Source organism: Saccopteryx leptura, chromosome 1 (assembly GCF_036850995.1).
Source record: "Saccopteryx leptura isolate mSacLep1 chromosome 1, mSacLep1_pri_phased_curated, whole genome shotgun sequence".
NCBI classification, from domain to species: domain Eukaryota; kingdom Metazoa; phylum Chordata; class Mammalia; order Chiroptera; family Emballonuridae; genus Saccopteryx; species Saccopteryx leptura.
In genome coordinates, this window is record NC_089503.1 from 379,375,462 (window position 1) to 379,390,811 (window position 15,350).

A 15,350-nucleotide genomic window follows, 5' to 3' on the forward strand; every position below is an offset into this window, starting at 1 on the left:
CTTCTCTGCTATGCGCACATATTCACCTCAGCTCATCTATAAATTTTGATGAGCCCAGGGTCCCGAGAGGGATTACAGCTCTTGTCCGAGTTAATAGGAGAGGGGAGGTGAAGAGAGGGACTGAATTTCAATCATGATGTGATTATTGGCCTTTTTGAAGTTTTGCTGAGATTTTTTTTTTTTTCACCTGTTTGGCTCGATATCACTAACCAAATGCTTGTCTCACAAATCGGCTTTGGTCATAATTCAAATTTAATTACATTTTAGCTAAGTAAAAGCAAGCAAGAAAGAAAGTACAGGGAGGGAGGGAGGGAAATATAGCAATATAGCTTATGTTTAGAGGAGAGACAACACTATCCTAAATCTTCAGATTCCAAGTACAACCGTCCATGCAAGACCGACAGACGGGTCGGCTCTGAGATCGATGGGAAGCCCCGACAAGCTCCACTGCCCGTCAAAGTGAACACGGTGCCAGTGAAGGAAGACAGTTGCAAAGTTGGCAGGGTTTGGCTCCCACGCTCCAGCTGCCGGATGCAGTGCCCGGGAGTGCCTCTTTGTTCTCCATTTTGTACTATCTAAGGCACTCAGGCTTTCTTCTCCAATGGTTTATTAGTTCAGAAAACTCATTCACGCTAAAGCGTAAGTGACTGATGATAGCTTGCCCCCTTCCTGCTTAGAATTGCTTTTTCCTAAGAGAAAAACAAGGACAGGCAGAATCACACACACACACACACACACACACACACACACACACACACACACAAGAGCACCTGATGAATGAGGTGTGCTGGGTGGCCATGAGACTCGAATCAGGTAACGACAGAGTCATAAGGAGAAAGTCACCTATGGGGGCAAGGGTGAGCATTTCTGTGGAGCGCAGGGTGAGTTTGAGGTGTTACAGAATCCAGCAGGGGAGTCCTTCTGGCCTTAGATATTCTCGTTAGGTTTAGAGGACAGGCCTGTGCCAGGCCATGCATTCAGGAGCAACTAACTCAGGAGGAAAGCCCAGGAGCACAGGTTGGGTTACCCAGGGAAAAATGCATAGAGTGAGAAGAGATGAGGGTCAAGGGCAGGATACCGAGGGCGGAAAAACAAATTTAAGGAATGCTTAAAAGACTGGAAGGCATCATTTAAGAGGTAGGAGGAGGAAAACCACTGTTGTCAAACATATCAAGGAAGAAGAATGCTTTGGAAACTCCTCAAAAATGGGAAGTAAGGAGAAATTAAGTAAGAACGAGATTGTAGGGGAGGGGTCTGTGGGGTGTGGCAAACATTGAGGTCATTTGTGTTCTGAACAAGGAAACCACAGGGCAGTGGGTTGAGGGAGGGAGGGGGCAAGAGAGTGGAACAGGCATAGGCAACTCGTTTAGAAAGGTGGCTTTGAAAGGAAAATGATTAGCTAGAAAGGAGTTTTCTAAGGTGTCAGACACTTGGCCCTGCTTCCGCACTGAGAGGGAAGAGACAGTATGAATACAGGGGAGAGGCCGGTTGGAAGAGGAGCAGTACTTACAGGACAAGTTCTTCACCAAGGAGGAGGAAGGCTCTGCATTATGGATGCAAAGGTTTTCCTGGGGCAGAAGAAAAGCACGTCTCCCTTTATGAGAAAAGAAAGGTAATTGTGAGAGCGGATGGATTTTTAATGAGGTGGAGGGAATCCATACCTGATAGCCTGAGAGTCTTCACTGTTAACAGGGAAGCTCTGTCATCTACTGAGAGGATAACTGGGAAGGTTTAAAGGTCTTCGTAAAAGTTGAGAAAGGTTAGCATAGCCAATTGAGGGGGTGAGGAGAAGGATCCCAGCCCAAGTTCCAGGAGGGGGTAAAGAGCTAGAGGGAGGCACGCGATCCAAACTCCGGTCCCCATTCAGTGTGCACCTGTTCTCCCAGGGCTCAGCGGCGGAGGAAGGGAGAAGAGGGTTGGCTAGACCAAGGAGGAAGGGTTTCAGAATGCGTGCAGCAGCGTATCGGCAAAGAGAGGAGGATGCTGGAGATTCTGAAAAGAGGTAGTGGACGCAATGCTCGTTGGGAGCCGTATCTCGAAGCCATGCGGTGTGTGTGTGTGTGCGTGCGTGTGCGTGTGTGTGTAGGGAACTGTCGTGAAGACTGGTGAAGGAAATACGTTTGCATCAGTGGAATGGTTTGTTGGTTTGTAGTTTCCCCCATGGAGACTGTCCACAGGGCATCCTAGGCTGACCGCCTTCTGACTTTCCCCCCTTCCTTCTCCATCTTTCCCTTTCTTGGCTCATCCAGCAGGTTGCAATGTGATCACAAAGGTGCACCTGCAACTACTTTCCTAAGCACCCTCCCCTCGGAAATGGCTTTAAATGCAATCTACACTCAAAATAGAAATTATTTTGTATTAAATGACATTTGGAATTCTGTTCTCTTCACCTTCCCTTTCATTGACACAGGCAAACAAAGTCAAGTTATATTTGATTTTCCTAAATAGCAAGTGTCATCATGCCAACGGAGCGCACCCGTCCCCTCTGGGTCTCACAAGCTCCACCTGTCCCACAAGGGAGGTGAAAGGAGTGATTCCAAAGGACATGCTCAGCTCTGGTGACATCCTGAGCCTCCAACCTCCACCAGCCTGGTCTAGCTCAGCTCAGGCCAACCCCAATTCCAGCACCAGGGACAGTGCTCGGCAGGACCAACAGTTTCTTTAACAGGGCCCACCAGGACACCATGCAAACCACGCTGTTTCATCCTCTGTGGTCCCCACGTTTCAGAACTACGTAATTAACCTGGGTCTTGGCTAGAGATCTGTGATGCTCATAGCTGGCAGGTAGGCAGAGTGGTGTGAAATTGTTGATAGACAAAGTACAGGGGTGAATCAGAATGAGATTTATGGATTGAGGGTTTTCCTGCACTCATTCACTCTTTCCCTACCCATCTCCCCTTATTCCATTCCCTAACCAGTTTCACCAACTCCTGGGGGTGCATTCTCGGTGCTCTATGGCTACTAGGGGTTGCAAGGCGAGGATCCCAGGATGGAAATGGGAGTTGGACTACACTAGAGACGTCTGTGGCTCCAGGCTTGCTCTGACAGGTCCCCTCCCTCTCTGGGACTTACTTTATTTGTGAGATATTTGAGCCAGATGACCTCTAAGATTCCAAGGAGAGTATCTTCGCCTGGCTTTCTGCAGAAGCAGACACTGGGTCTAAAATTCAAGTGCAAGTAGTTTGTTTACTTGGCAGGTGAGCCCAGAATGTACCAGTAGCAAAATGGGGATGTGAGACAGGAAAAGAGCCAACACAAGATCTGGCCAAATAAATCACTTTACCAGTGTGGACAACTGAGGTTCAATCCCACTGGGGTCTTTTAGGAGACAGTATAGGACAGGTGTTTCAGAGTTGTCCCTCATGATGGATGACAAAGTAATTAATCACCAAATTCTTATTTGTCATTGACTGGGGTCTTCTCTCAGGGAGTTAGCATTCACAGCCTTCTCTGGAAGGGGGGCGTGTTCACGCTGCTAGAGCAAGGCCTCAGGCAGGGAGGTGCAGGTGCTTGCAATAAAAGACTCAGCGGGCACAGGACCAGTGAGTGTTAAGGGGATATGGGCAGAGCCCTGACAGTATCTGTCATGCATATTTGATGTCCTTAAAATTTTATGACTTCCTTTGGCCAAACCTAAAGTGAGAAGAACCATGAATTTGGGGAGGACTAGTAGGAAAAGTTCTTTCTTCGAATGTCTGACTCTCCATTCCTCTAAAGCTAGAAGCTCACAAGTTCTGAGACTTTCCTGGATTAAGAAGTTTGATAGCCTGTGTTATAATCTCAGGCCCACTAGCTGTTATGGGCAAATGATTCAACTTCTGTGAGCTTCACCCTCCACACCTGCAAAGAAGAAACATGAACACTTCTCTTGAAGAGCTGTCATGTTACTTAAATGTAATGGGCAAGCGGGGATAAAGAAGAACTGGGTTGAGTTGGGGCCAGGGGAGCTTGATGGGAGCATGCGTAAGTCCTCCATTAGATTGTCATGCTATAGCATAGGAAGGGGACTAGGGAACTGGAGCTGAATCTGAGCCAGTTTCTGTGTCCCAGGAGGCCACCAGTGTGATGGGAGTTTGTGGTAGTGGGAGTACACTGAGTTCTGTGGGGGGCGGTAGAGGGTGAGCTTGGCTTCAGCTGAGAGTTCTGCTTTGTAGCATCTGGTTTCAAACCATATTAAACTGATAAGGAAAGTAAGACTTAGATTCAGGGAGAAGAAACTGCCAACATGAGAATCATGTTCTAGTACAATCCCAGAAAGAAACCAAATATGAGTCATATCTGGGAGAAACTTAGGGGACCCCTAATGTCATATGTGTAGGACTGAAATCATAACCTTTGCTTATAACTGAAGCAGCCACAGAAATATCCATTTCAAACCTTCCTTATGGAAACATGGTTGTGGCAGAAAAATATGGACATCTTTGGTAAAACTTGGCATTACTGAGAAACCAGGATCATGCAGGGAGTAACATAACCACTTCGATTAAAAAAATTGTCAGAGTAGTGATAAAGGGTTCTTATGAATTCTAATCACATGCGTGAAATTGTATGGACCTTGGAAAACAGACAGATTACTTGGAAAAACCTAGAAGAGGGTCCTCACCAGAGTGATCTCTTCGATGAAAGACAAGGATTTGGCCGTGCAGAAATGGCTGTGTCTGTAGAAAGCACAGTAGCGAGAAGGGATGCCCAAAGCATTGGGTTCATGAGAAGAGACAAAAGATGAGCAGTAGTGGAAACCAAGTAGTGGGTGGCAAGAGAGAGAAAGCAAGACAAAATAGTGGGAGCAGAGAATAAAAAGACTCAGTATTTGCCAAGGAGTGAGGGGATCTTGTGTGTAGACCCCTGGGCAAGAGGGAATGTGCCCAAAGCTGAGCCGGTTTGGTTGCAGTTATGACTAGAGCTTTGATGGTCACCTGAGGCTGGCTTTGCCAATTTCATCACTCCAGCACCAGGCCACCACAAGCGTCACTGTGCTGGAGTCAAACCTCATTGCGCCCTCACCATAATGTATTGTGATAGACAATCCGGCTCCACCTCTTCAAGGACCTCCCTCACTAGCGGCAACTACAAAGCACCCTCAGCCCAGCACAGGTGGCATCTGGCAGCTAGAGAAAAGGCATAGAGTCAGGGAGAAAGAAAGAAAGAAAGAAAGAAAGAGAGAAAGAAAGAAAGAAAGAAAGAAAGAAAGAAAGAAAGAAAGAAAGGGAGAGAGAAAGAGAGGAAGAGAGGAAGAGAGGAAGGAGGGAAGGAAGGAAGGAAGGAAGGAAGGAAGGAAGGAAGGAAGGAAGGAAGGAAGGAGGGAAGGAAGGAAGGAAGGAAGGAAGGAAGGAGGGAAGGAGGGAAGGAGGGAAGGAAGGAAGGAAGGAAGGAGGGAAGGAGGGAAGGAGGGAAGGAGGGAAGGAGGGAAGGAAGGAAGGAAGGAAGGAAGGAAGACTCTTTGTTGGGGGAAGGTGACCAGAGTGGAGATATGTGGGTAAGTATGGAGAGAGGAAGATCAAGAAGAGAAGAGGATAAAAAGAAAGATTGTGATGCAGGAGGCTAGATGAAGGAAGCTCTCTCAGCAAGTCAGGTGTCCCCTGAGGTTCCATGACAAATGAGCGGAGCAATCATCCCTCTCCTTTGTGGCGTGCTGAGTGCTCCCCAGATGGAGAGCTGGCCAGGACGCCGAGGAAACTGCACGTGAAGAACCCATGCAGAAGGCTGAGAGTGACACCGTGTCCAAGGGTGGCAGCCATCTGCCCCGCCGTATGAGCACACATCATGAGCCTGCACAGCTGTGCTTCCACCACGTCAGCTCCACAACCTTCTGGGGCCCCTGTCCCTCTGTATGACAGTGAGCTGTCTGCCTGTCTGCCATCCCTGGGAGACTAGGGCTTTTTAAAGAGCAACTGCCTTGTCTTATAGAGTGTTTATCTTTGAGGAAAGTAAGACCTCCCTGAGACACAATGAGTGCTTAAAAAGTATTGGGATTAAATGTTATTTTTGCAGAGGGTTAATGGTGTGTATGAGTGTGTTAGTGAGTGTGTGGCACAGATATAAAGATGGGAAGTTCGACGGCAGAGAAGTTATGGTGGAGAGACCAGGGGGGAAAAATCAGATGTTCAAATACAATACTTAAACTCCTCTGACTAGCGCCCAGGAGTCAACCAAGATCACACTGAAAGCACACGATTTTTAGACCTATTCCGGGCCTCCTGAATCAGAACACCACAGCTGGGCCTGGGAATATGCATTTTATCTTCCTCTGACAGGTGATACTGGGGGCCAGCTGGTCCGAGAGCTGCTGTTCTATGGCATCTATTGCACTGACAAGCAACTGATTCATAGGAGACTAGGAGGCTGAGGGTCCCTTGACAACATCTGACACAAATACTCACTTTACGAATGAAAAAAAAGTTGAGGCCCGGTGACGAGATGGGCCTTACTCAAATTCCACGCTGCAACCCGGTACTCGTGATGGGAAGATGTCACGCAGGCTTCCCGCATTGCCCGCGCGGACTTCGTGGGCTGGATAGGGGTCTACTCCCCGGAGACACCGGAACGCTCCCGGAGCGCGCAGTGCGCTGTCCAGCACGGCGTGCTCCTGAAGCACGCTGGCCTGCAGTTGCGCGGACTCCCGCATCGGGCAGGCAGGGCAGGGCAGGGCAGTGCGGCGACGGCGGGCCGCCCCTCAGTGCGGACTGCGCAGGGCCCGCCTGCAGTGCCCCCCGCCCGCCCTGTCACCAGGCAGCGCGCCGAACCCGCGCAGTGGCCGCGAGGGACTCTCTCCCGCGGCGCGTTATCCAACTTCAGGCTGGTTATAAATGGCTGCAGCGCGGGGATGGGGGACCGGCGCTCTGGCACGTTACTCCGCCGCTCGCTGATCGATTCCCTTGTTAAGGGACCGCACAGGCAGAGCAAGTAGATTAAAATATAATGTATTGCATTGAAATTTAACACAATGCTATACATAATGTTCAGTTGGATTTGCATATTCACATTTCTCCCCCCTCAATTTCTCCTGAAGGGTCCCCACCGACCGGCCTTTCTCGTTATGCTGCTATCTTGGCCAGACAAAGAAATTTAATGACCTGAGGGGCTAAAAGGGCCTTCAAAATGTCATGTAACCTAGCTCTCTGTTTCCGACCCAAGAATACTGAAATCCCGCATTCTGCCCTTAAACTTGGTGAAGAAGGAAAAAGGAAGGCTGACATTCACCTGTTGAGGGGAGGGGGGTCATTCCTCCTTTGAATCACTCCGTGTGCCTACTTCCGTCTGTCCGTCCATCCTCAAACCTCCTTTGACCTAGAGGAAAGGGCTGAACTTTCCCTGCTGTCCCACAACCCCCCAACCTGATTTCGTGACCTCAGCAACAAGCCCCAACCTTCCGTTTGCATTAGCATTCTCTCACTGGATTGGGAGCCAAGCCAGTAGGGGATAATGTTAGATAAATGCCTAGTCTCTGGAGGCTTCAAATGGTGGCGGGACAGGTACCAAAGAAAAGAACCCAGTGTGTTGAAAAGAATCACAGCCAAAGAATCTCATTTAATTTGATGGCGCGATGAATATTTAAAGTTTTATATAGAAATACAGGAAAGCAATCAGGCTTATTCAGGCGTGTGCTCTGGGGAACAGAGCACGCTCCCCATGTGTTGGCAATATAGGGAAGGGAGATGAGGATGGGGTGGGGGGCATCGTAAATAGTCCATATTCTTCTCAATCTTTGTACTGAAGTGAAAAAGAGCTTACCAGTGCAGTTCAAGAAGAATTGGGGGGGGGGCCCTCCCAGATGATTATCATAACATGCTGACACCCTAAACAGTTCCTTTTAAAAATTGAATTTCTAATATCATCACTTTGGAGATTGTAATATTGAGACATGAATCCCCTGGAAAATGATTCAGGAACCAAACATGCTGTGATAAAGACACCTGCCACAGAAACAGGAGGGGACATCCATCTCCCACCGTGTGTGCAGAATGCCTAATCATGCTACCCCTCTAGCAGAGTGGGTCATCAGAACCCTTCAAGCTGCCACTCTGTGGGCAGTCCTTTCCTTATACACATGTAGAAGCTGTTTCCAGTTTTGTATCAGGCAGTATGCCAAATTCTGGTATCAGAGAACTAGGGTAAGATACAGCTTCTACCTTCAAACAGCTTCCAGTCCTCCCGGAGAGAGATACACATGCATGTAATACTGTCATTAATGCTAGTTCCACACAGAGCAAAGCCAAGAGGACAAGCTAAGGGATAAAGGGGCATGAAGTGGGGAATCTATCTATCAGTGCTGACTGTGGAGACAGGGGAAGACTTCATATTAGTCACTGTGGCAGTCACTGTCATTGCCTTGCTGTTCTCTCTTAAGCAGTCACCCCTATACAACTTAGTTGCTCCTGTGAACACCTGAGACTTTTTGCCTAGGGGTGTTTCCTGGCCAAGGGAGCCAGCTGTGCTAGAGAGCTAATGTCCCTGAACATCTTCAGCAGAGGATAGAGGACAGGTAGGTGGACAAATACTTCACTCCCTCACCCCTGGTGGGGACAGTTCAGGGCGTGCCTCACACCAGGTCCCAGAGATCCCAGTGGACTGAGCTCCAACTGAAAACACTCACTTGATGACACCACGCCCTTCATTGGATTCTTTACCTTTCTTTGTTTACTTCCAACTTTTCTACTGACATTTTCTAGGTCACCTCCTAAATGAAATACTTTTTCTCAAACCCCTTTCTAAAGGTCTGTTTCTAGAGGAAGCCAAACTAGCTCAATACAAATAGCTACCACTTATTAAAAGTCAATGTGCCAGGCATTGTGCTGGCTTTTGTACTATCTCTAATTCTTCCAATAATTCTGAAAAGTAAGAATTATTGTTTCCATGTTACAGATGAAGAAACTGAGACCCAGGGAATGCAAGTGACTTTTTCAAGATCAAAGAAAAAGTTAGAGACCTTGAGCAAATTAAGTTCCTAAGACTCTATTAGTAATTATTTTTATCCTCTCCCTTCAGTCACTCCCAAGGTACAGGAGCAAGGTTCCCTTTGAAAGTGTGATAAATAAGATGGCCTCCCTCGAAAAACAAACAAACAAACAAAAATACATATTCACATTTATGTGAAATTGGCTATATAATTTCAGGTGGGTCATAGCTCCTGTTAGAATCATCCATAGGCTTTAGGTAAAGAAACTGTTTTAAGAAGGAATAAGACTGTCAGCCTGACCAGGCAGTGGCACAATGAATAGAGTGTTGGCCTGGGACACAGAGGGCCCAGGTTCAAAGCCCTGAGGTCACAGGCTTCAGCGTGGGATCATAGACATGACCCCATGGTTGCTGGCTTAAGCCCAAAGGTCACTGGCTTAAAGCTCAAGGTCGCTGGTTTGAGCAAGGGGTCACTCACTCTGCTGTAGCCCCCCCCCCCCCCGTCAAGGCACATATAAGAAAACAATCAATGAACAACTAAGGTGCCACGACAAAGAATTGATGTTTCTCATCTCTCTCCCTTCCTGTCTGTCTTTATCTGTCCCTCTCTCTGTCTCTGTCTCTCTCTCTTGCTAAGAAAAAAAAAAAAAAAAAGAAGGACTAAGACTTTCAGAAACAAGGGATGAGATATAGGGACGAGATATATTCCTGGGGATTTGGGGAGGTGGGAAAACTATGAAGGAGACAGGGGGGAGTAGAAGAAAGGGGGTGACAAACATATCACAGTCTGACAGTCACTGGAGCCCACGGGGTCCAGGGGAGGGTGCAAGCTTGCGGAGTTGAAGGGAAGGCGAACGGTCTGGTTGAGTGAAAGGCGGGAAGGAATGTTTGGTGGGGCGGCCCAGTGTCCCCAGCTCCTGGAGGAGGGTCTGAGAGTTCCTCTCTAGCTTCAGCTACAAACTCCTACCTGGAGGCTTTGCCCTCCCTGACTTCTCAGCTACTCGAGCTCGGCACTCCCCACCCCACGCACTTGGTCTCCTCCTCACTTCAACCGTCCATGCTCAGTCTTTCCTGGGCTTTGCCATCAGGTAAAACTGTCTCATCCGAAAAACAGGAACCACCCTAAGCCTTTCAAATGGGGATTTATACAGGGAATATGTATCAAAGGTGTTGGTTGGATTTTAAGAAGCAATAAAGAGAGAGAGAGAGAGAGAGAGAGAGAGAGAGAGAGAAGTGCTATTACTCGGAGACTGGTAACTTCAAGAAGCCATCAGTCACTGCTCATAGAGCCAGAAGAGTAAGAAGAGAAGAGAAAGGTGTCGTAATCCAGATCCCAGGAGCCCGCACTCCCTGACAGGGGTGGGGCCGCTGCTGAAACTGGGCAGAAACCCAGGAGCCCACACCCCTGCCGATGCCGCCACCAGAAGCAGAAAATAGCTCCCACCTTCATGCCTTCTAATCTCACATGAGAGCTCCCCTTCAGTGCGTGCACCCCATGCAGAATCCAACTGGCAAGGGAGGCTTGGAAATGAGGTTCTCGGGTGTGGTGGAGGGGAGAGTTTGAAAGAGCAGATATGCAGGTGTGAGTCTCTGGTCAACAGGCAACATTCAGTGTGCTGACAACCTGGAACTCTGTATTCTCCTTTGCTCTGGCCATAAATTCTTGTCCTTCCTTCCATCACCCTATGTCTACCTATCCTTAGACCCCTTCAGAGTAAGTCCAAGCCCCCGCCTGCCATCCAGGAATCCCTGGCTATCCTCACCTGCCTACTTACTCAATTCCCCATGACCCACGTTTCAGAATGAATTAAAGTTCACCTAATGCTGCATTTGTCCCCAAGCCTGCCTGACTACCCCAAACCCTAGAGCACATACGTGTTGATTCCTTCTGCTGTTCCCAGGTGAATCAACTGCGGGAACCAGTCCCGTGACCTCCCCGAGTATCCACCACATCATAATAAGAGCAGTGGGGCTCGTTTCTGTCTGAAATGCCCACACCCACCCTCTGGCTAGTAGCCAACCCTCACCCAGGCTGCTTCAATCTTCCGTTCCCCTCAGGCCCCTCTTCCTCTCTCTGTACCGCTCAGTTTACAAGACCCAGACCACAGATCTCTTCCCGACACTTCAGAACCTCTGTTGTCTCCTTTTCCCTCGTCCATGTCCGCTGGTTGCCGCGGAGGAAGGACCCTTTCTCTCTCTAGGTCTGTGCACCCTTCGTGCCCTTCCCCGCCCCCTCCCGGAAGAACTCTCCTTGCTTTCTCTCCACACTGGCTGCTTTGCTCTGGCTTACACCCAAGTGTTGCCAGCCCCCAAGAAAGTCTTTCCTCCACTCTGATTTCTCCTGAGCTTCCATCCCACCTTCCACCCTCCTTTCACAGCTAAACTTCTCGAAAAAGTATTATACGCTCCTCGCCTCTACTTCCTCACCTCCCACTCAGTCCCCACCACCAGCAATCTGGTCTCCACACCGAAGCTCTGCAGAAATTGCTCTCTTAAAGGCCACCGGTGACCTTCGAGTCGCCCAACCTGATAGCTCTGCTTTACCCGCCACCATCCTCCAAGAACTTTTCCTCTGCCAGGTCCAATGCACTGTTTAACAGAATTCTTCACCAACGGGCCCCGCTCCGGGGTGTGCTAGAGCTGCTGGATCACGGGCAGGCCCGGAAGGCACCATGCAGCCACACTGGTGATTAAAATATAGGGCTATTTCCACACCACTGCCTGAGCCCCCTCGGGGTTCCCTTACGCTGCATGGCTGCCCAAGCCCCTGATCTAGGACCCCAACATAGACCTCCTCCTTATGTGGCAAAGACAGACAATGATTGGCAGGGGGCGTCTGCTGTCATGGTTGGCTCCTGGGTATACCAGCTGCAGATCTCTGTTCAATATCACCCTTGCTCACGGCTGTGCTGAGATGCTGATTACTTCAGTCTGGGAACAGCCACGTAAAATTGGGGGGAGTCTGTAGCACAAGCCTCCTGCAGCGAAGAGCAGCCTCTCTATTTACCCTCCATGTGTAATACAAGTGTCATTGGCTATGTGAGCCACGGCACGGGGACATTGACAAGAAAAGCTCCAAGCCCCCTCCCCTTCTTTAATTCCCACCATAGGAGCCTGTTCTTCTACCCTCTTGTGAGCTGCTTCTCTGCTTCCTTGACTGGCCTCTCTAACTAACTGGCTGATCTTGGACAATACTTATTCTTGTTGAGCCTCAGTCTTCTTATCCATAAAATGGGGCTGACCAATTTCTGCTTTGGAGAGAGGAGCACACATGATATGTGTTAAATGGACCACACCTGCAAAAGGCTGAGTAAGTGTAAGTTCCCAACCCCACGTCCTCTAACTCTACCTTTTCTCACTTGGGGATTTCCTCCACTCCCACGACCTTTCACATTCATCCTCTCTCTGACTATTTCTTCCAGACCCATTTATAGAGTTATGTCCTGGACAAGAGCACCTAGCTGTCCCCAAGCTCTCAAACTCCAGACTGCCATGTGGAACTCACCAGTCTCTACCTGTCCACCCACTGTCTCCCACCTTCCTGTTGAGTAGGCTTCATGACAGGAGTGGGCTCTAACCCCTGTGCCCCCCCTCGCAGACCCCACGCTGTTACCTCTGGGGTCTCATTTACCCCACATCTCACACCTCTCTTCTATCACCTTTGGTCTCACCCCTTTCTCCTCTTACATGGATTATTTCAATAAATTTATAGATGCTTTTTCTTTTATTCAGGTCCTTCTCCCAGCACTTTCACCACCAAACCCCTACATTAACCTATTCAAAACACTTCCCTGTTGCCCAATTATCTGCATAAAAGGGACGCAAGCCCATTACTTTCCTGTTCAAGGTAGTGCCAACGTATCCTGCTCTCTTATTTTCCACTAAGCTCTTGAATAGCAACGACACGAATAACAACAACTACCGTTCCTTGAAATTTTACTATGTATCACTCTAATATTCTTAAGTCATGCCATTTAAACTTCTCATCCACCTGTGACATTGTCACGATGATTACTCCCAGTTTACTGATGGAGAAGGAGGACAACAAAGAGACTAGCTCCCCATCACAGGTGGGGGACCTGGGTGCACAGCCTGGACTCCCAGCCACCATGCCTTCTGCCTGGCTTTGCTCACACCGGGAAACCCCGCAGCCTCCACTCACTGCGCAGCCCTGCCTCCTTCCTTCACCCGTGCTGTCACCCCACCTAGCAGCCAGTTTCTCTCACCTTTACCCACCAAGTGCTGTCTATCCACCCTTCAAGTGTCGTTCAGAGGCCAACCTTTTCTTGGTTTTTGTGTGTTGGTATCGTTGATTGTTTGATTTTCTTTTTTGGAAGTGACCTTTCTACTCTGGAAATACAGAATTTGGCCAGATGTATTATTTTTACCCTATTCTTTTTTTATTGTTGTCATTTGGACACGTGGCTGGTCAGCTCTATCAGAATCTAGGCTGGGGCCACCGCTGATACGCCCCTTAATCCTCTTCTGTACTCTGTGCATGAAACTTACAAAGGCGGTTTTATTAGCTGGACTTGAATTATCGTCCTGCTTGGGGACCAGGAACGGGTTTGTTTCTGCTCCTCTCTTCAAGTCCCTTTGGAAGAAAAGCCCAGGGCCTGATTACGGAATGGAAAGAATCCCATTGTCAGTCTGGCCCCACGGTGGTAAGTCTCTTGGGTGAGGGATGCTAGGGCAGGGACATGAATGGCAATGGCTGTGCTCCCACAGTTGACTGGATTATAAAACAAACCCCACACTGATGACTCTCTGTTTCAAACAACACATAAATGAAGGCAGAGAGAGGCGGAGGGAGAGACAACGAGCTGGTGTGACAGGAGGGAGTCTGCCTTGTTCAGTTTGGAGACTGAGACAGCGATTTTCCTTTTAACAAGTGCAGTCCACAAGCAGTCGCATCTAGCACAGGCTCTGGAGTGAGAGACCCAGGGTCAGAGCTCCGGCTCTGCTACCTGCCAGCTCCCCCGCTAGCGAATGGCTCGGCGGCGGCTGCGTGCCTTGGTTTCCACATCTGCAAAATGAAGACCATAACGGTGCCTGCCTCCCAGGGCTTTGGTGAGAATTAAATAAAATAACCGTTGTCCATGTATGGCAGAGAGAAGTGGCTGCCATACAGTGTGTCCTACCTGCTGCCTGGGGCTCTTAGCTCTACTGTGCCCGGAAGCAAGAGAGGGGACTGGGAGGGCAGCCGGTCTGGTGAAGTCCCGGGAGGGTGGTGGCAAGTGTGTGTGTGTGTGTGGGGGGGGGGTAGCTGAGAGCTGTGATCCTTCCAGATGCTCCCACTATGTTTCCTGCTTCAATTCCACCCTTAGGATCGGGGGTCCCCCAGCAGGAGGCAGGAGCCAGGAAAGTCAAGGGCATGTATTGTCTCAAGTCTGTCCCTGGATGGCTGTTTTCTCGATAGTTCTTCACTGGATACTAGAGACCAGCTGCAATGTTCCCATTTTCGAGATGGAGAAGTTGAGACCCAGAGGCAGGCAGAGTTGCCCCAGAGTCTCTATCTTCCCCTCGGGGGCTCCTTCTACCACACGGCCCCACACTTCCAGGTGGTTCTCTCAGGCTGCACAGCCTTCACCAGATGTTCACACGCCTCGGCGGTGTTCTGGCTGCTGCTGGAGAGGCTGCCGTGCACCCAGGAAGGGGCCCAGGGTGACGAGCCAGAGGGTGTTGTTGAAATCCAGTGCCGGCCATCAAGAGCTCTGAACTCTTCGAGCCATAATGTTATCTGTATAAGGCGTACTGTCGTTGTTTGTAAAATGGGGATAATGGTCCATTTTGTGTGATTGTTGTGACAAACAAGTGAAGTAGCATTTGGGAATGCTCTTTATAAATTGCAAGGTGTCATGTGCCAGGATTGGTTTATGCCCTCTCTCTCCAGGAATAGACTCTGTCTTCCTCTTCCCTGTCTTGACATCAACAGCATTTAGTAATGTGTTAGGTGGGGGACTCGGTAAAGACTTTTCTGTTCATTGAGTAAAATCTGCCAGGATTGTCTGACCCTTCGATGCATCAGGAACCCAAACCCAGACCCGGTATTGGGGCAAGAGGGTGAGGCTGTAAAGGGAGCCCAAGGGGCCTTGGGAGGGGGAGAGGTAAACAGAGGCTCGATGATAAGAGGTAAACTGGATTTAGAAAACAAACACGAGTTACTGGCTGTAGGTGGTGTTAGTCATCATGTTAAGGAATTTGGAAATACATATGCATGCTAATAAGAATTTTTTTTGCCTGCTCCTTATTTCTGCATTTGGAGATGGGAAGCGGATAGGAGCACTGCCCGGTTAAGACACTCAACCTGCGGCCCTGGCCGGTTGGCTCAGTGGTAGAGTGTCGGCCTGGCGTGTGGAAGTCCCAGGTTTAATTCTCGGGCAGGGCACACAGGAGAAGCGCCCATCTGCTTCTCCACCCCTCCCCCTCTCCTTCCTCTCTGTCTCTCTCTTCCC